Source organism: Gavialis gangeticus, unplaced genomic scaffold (assembly GCF_001723915.1).
Source record: "Gavialis gangeticus isolate Ggan-Ray unplaced genomic scaffold, GavGan_comp1, whole genome shotgun sequence".
Lineage (NCBI taxonomy): Eukaryota > Metazoa > Chordata > Crocodylia > Gavialidae > Gavialis > Gavialis gangeticus.
The window spans coordinates 4,619,159-4,623,521 of record NW_017728991.1 but is presented as its reverse complement, the minus strand read 5'-3'; the positions used below and the strand labels follow the sequence as shown (position 1 = coordinate 4,623,521).

Below are 4,363 nucleotides of genomic sequence, written 5' to 3'. Positions count from 1 at the left end.
CTGCACATCAGATTTCATTCCAACACAGACAGCAGGCTTCTGTGCAGACATCCTGACAACTAGACACAGGTACACGGATTTTAAACTCAGTTCCCAAAGCAAATGGTAGAAGCCCAGCAGTTGTTAAAGCAATATGTAATAACTGTAGAAGGCATTGTGATGTTGACACCCTACAAAGGATACGAGACACCATTAATGGCATTCAACATCTGGATTGAGGCTGCAGTATGCTGGCTGGTTTGTGTCACATACTGCATTTTCTCACTTACAACGTGCCCTGGAATATAATACACACTCGTTTTGGGAAGCAGAACGAAGGAAAAAAATGTTTTCGAGTTATGGGTGCACAGAGCAGGGATGGGGCTGGCTCACCCTGTCAGCTGACTCACTCTTCCTTTCCTGCTTAACTACAGCTGAAAACCTATCTGCTTCTGAAGACTGGTCTCCACGGGTGGATCTATGATTTTGAAAAGAGGTCAACAGTCTTTAAGGGTGTGAAATAAGGGGAGAGAGACTTAGAATACCTACTAAATAATAAAATTGCCTAAAAAAGTTTAGCCTGATTAGTGGAACATCAAGGTCATTAAAAAGGAGAGATAATCATCAACATCTGTAGAGTGCAATACAATGAGCCATTAAGTCACCTGACTCTCAACTGCCTGGATAGAAATGCCACAGTTGCTGTATTATAGAGCAGTAATCAAAGCAGGGTGCTTCTATCCCAGACAGAAAATCAGCCTTCCTGATTGATACACGCACTCCAACTTTTGATTGGGGGTGGGGGGCAAGGAGGAGACTTGGGATGATTTGGGGGAATGTGTGTGTTGTATGCAAGAAAATACGGTATTTTATGAGGGAAAGATGATCTTCTGTATACTTGGAGAAAGGAAACAATGATTGGAGCATTATTTATCGTTGGCTGCTGTTACAGTCACGTAATAAGGGGAACAGAGTTACTTGGAGTATGTTGTTCTTTCCCTGATTATATCTGCTATGCCAGGGAGCTGGCAAAGGTGCGTCAAGCTATGGCAGCTCAATTCCCATCAATTCCATTATATTGTGGCCAGAATATGAGAGAATGGGGCATATGCTGGGTTTGTACTTGTAGACTGAGAAGGCAAAGTGCTATGTGAAGTGCTTCATATGATAATGCTGCATATTTCATTTCCTTTGAAGACTAAACCTGTATTTTTACTGCAGGATACTATTTCCTATATCAGGTATTTTTACATTTTGTAAATTCAAGAATTTTTCCACTTCCAGTCCAATGCTGCCACCCACCTGTGAAGCTGATTTTTTTCCCAGTTGTATGCAGAGAAGTATATCCTAGCAGGTTTGTATCATCAGCAAGAATATTGGGGATTCAGTTCTGCAAGCTGATTTAGACGGGGATAAAAAATACAATTCTTGGGTATCAGTTGCAGGAATAAATGGGAAATAATTTATTAAAAACTATGCATTTATCTAAAGGAAAAAAGCTAAATGCCTTTTTTCACTGATTATCACATTAGCATGGTATATGACCTGGGTTGTATTCTCTCCCTTTTGCAAGTGGGAAGCTAGACCTTCGGGATAAGATTTGAGGTAAATAGGAGAACTCAGTGAAGATACAGCATCTGGTTTTCACCAAGTCCTACTCTGTGCCCTACCTCGCTCTACTTGCTTGAGAATCCTGAGCTACAAACACGGAGAAGCAGTGATGTTCTATGCATCGCAACAAAGAACATTATTCCAGCCTCCTCCCTCCTCGGCTCTTTCACATCAGCATATGTCTCCAGATGTTCTTGCATCTGGGTTGGCCAGGATGAGTTCTTTGGAGGGCAACAGTCCAGGAGCTAGTTATGTCCCATCCTGGTTTAGAGACAGCTGCACTTCACTCTCTTTAATTAGCACCTGCACAAACAATCTGTTACTCGACCTTTGTGTAATCTTGTGATAAATGTGTCTCTTAAAATTTTTCCTGCATTCCTCATAAACACATAGAACAGCATCATGAACAAGAGCCTAGGTATTGTTTCCCTTCAGCTGTCTCCTCCAAACTATTTTGTACCATATCAGTATTTCTCCCCAACATATTGTACTAGCTACCGTGTACATGGTCCAATAACACTAGATTTGCCTAAAGGAGTGCATCATTTTTATTTCATGCTTCATTCCCATCTCCTGGCTTTAGAAAGTTGTTCAAACAGGATCTCTCAAAGGACAAAATGTGTGGAAAATGTTCATGTCTCAAAACAATCTGGGAAATTAGGCATAGTCTAAGGTACAGTCTGAACAGTTCAAGCTTTTAAAGTAATAAATAAATAAATAAATAAATAAAACTAAATGGTAATAGCTTTCCAATCAAAACAGAAACACTTTAGTCATCAACCACAAAATATGAGACTGATGAATGAATATCCCAAAAATCACAAGAAGGAATTTGATTGATCGACATGGGAACTTTTGTTTGCATAGAAAAATAATTAACACAAATTTTAACTTCAAAATGTCTCTGTAAATAATACATAACTGGGAGAAAGGACTTGCTTTTTCTGCAGAAAACCTCTTCTCTTTACGTACAAACATATAATCACGTGACAAGCTTTCTGTGTAGTAATTGAATCTCACAGAAACAGATGTCCAGCTGTTTCAGGAATCAGAGCAGAGGAAGAAACCTTAGACTTCATTCTCCAAGGTCTTTGAAACTACAAAGTGATTAAGTTAGATTTACCTTTTTCCCCTTTGGACATCATTATTTGATCCCTATGATTGGATAGCTGGTATTAGTAATTGATGACAAAAATACCTTAAAACACTGTCCCCTTCGTTGATTGTTTTTGGAAGAGTAAATATTTACGTATTCCAGGTACAGAAGGCTCAGAATTTCTATTTGCTCTGATTAACACACAGCTGGATCTTCTTAGTCTACACTAGATATGAATTTCACCTTTTAAAAAACTCAGAGAGACTTCAAGGTGTGAACGTCATTAAAATTCCACTTGCACACAATTAGTTTGCAAAGTTAAAACGTAGCAACTGAGTGGAGCCTAGAGTTGTGTCGGTCTTTTGCAAAGATGTATTTCATCCCTTGTGAGTTGAAACATGAGCATGATGTGGCAATGCTCAATAAAACAAACAGGGGGAATATGCTGCAATGTTTGGATAACAGGAGAATGTTCTTGCTGGTTGTAAACACTGCAGCAGCTTGAGTTTGTATAAGAGTAATGAAAACATTTGGTTAAAATTTAAAGTTTTAGATCTGCTTGGTTTAAAAGGACCCCAACATTTATGTTACCAACTGCTTGTAACACTCTGAGATCAAAACAAACCAAAGAAAAAGCATGCTCTGGGGAAAGCTAAAAAAAAAAGATAATGGACTATCAGACTGCAAAACAGGAGAAAAATAATCAAGTATAAATAGCCAGGGCAATTTCAAACAGGCCTTTTATTTTTATGCCCATTTGCCACAACTTTTCTTGTTACATTATCAACCACTAGCAGCATGATTTTCAAGCTACTAGCACATTTCTCAAATACTTCAACAGGTGCTGTTAAGTGCGGAGTCCCTTGCGGGGCTGGTGCTGAGAGAGGAGTCAGGCTACAAATGTGATTTTATTTTGTTAGGCAAAAAGTCAAACTTACCTTCAAAACCTTTGGAACAAACTCAACGTATCTACTTTTTGAAATACTCTAAACACAGAAGTTTCCTGTTTCCATGGAAAAAGCTTTCCAGTTGTTGCAGCTATTTTTAGTGTTTCTTGGTACACAGATGCTTTTTTCTCTCAGTTCAACAGGTTTGCCAAAAAGGCAAGTCCCGTATGACTACTCCATTCCTTTAATTTCCCCCTAGAACCTTGCATTTGGTAGTTCTTCAGAATATTCTCTCTCAAAACACTAGCATAGCACATTCTCCTGAACTGCTGGAGGGAAGTTGCCCTTGAAGATTAGTCAAGACATTCTGGAAACACATTTCAAAACAAAGAAATGCAATTCCAAACTTGTAAAAGCTGCAGCATTTCAAACCAAATAACTACAACTGCTTGAGAATCACTTGTGTCACTGCTGAATGCAAATGCACACTTCAATCAACTTCACTTATTTTATTTTAAAATTGGGGGTCCAAAAAAATAAATAAAAATCCTGTTAGCTGTTAAGCCTATGCCATCTCTTCTGTATTTGCTTCACATGAAGAAGTAGTGAAAGACTCATTTTTGGAAGCATTTCATGTTAAGAGTTGATAAAGCAATAAAGGAATGGTAAATTACCTGGGAGAGAAGATGGATGGACTAGGTCAGCAGCATTCAAGCGAGTTATAATTTAGAAGACTATTCCAGCAGCTCTAAACATATCCATGTCTATTGAAACCCCCCCCCCCCCCCCC

The 4,363-nt window shown here is 38.7% G+C and overlaps 1 protein-coding gene across 1 annotated transcript in view; it reads right to left on the bottom strand.

Annotated features, from left to right (window-relative positions):
• Positions 1–4,352, bottom strand: part of LOC109296742 (ATP-binding cassette sub-family A member 10-like) — a 60,858-nt gene extending 56,506 nt beyond the window's left edge. The window contains exon 1 of the mRNA XM_019516300.1: positions 4,248–4,352. The gene's annotated coding sequence lies outside the window, so the exon portion shown is untranslated. The remainder of the gene's footprint in view (positions 1–4,247) is intronic.
• Positions 4,353–4,363: the final 11 nt, after the last annotated feature.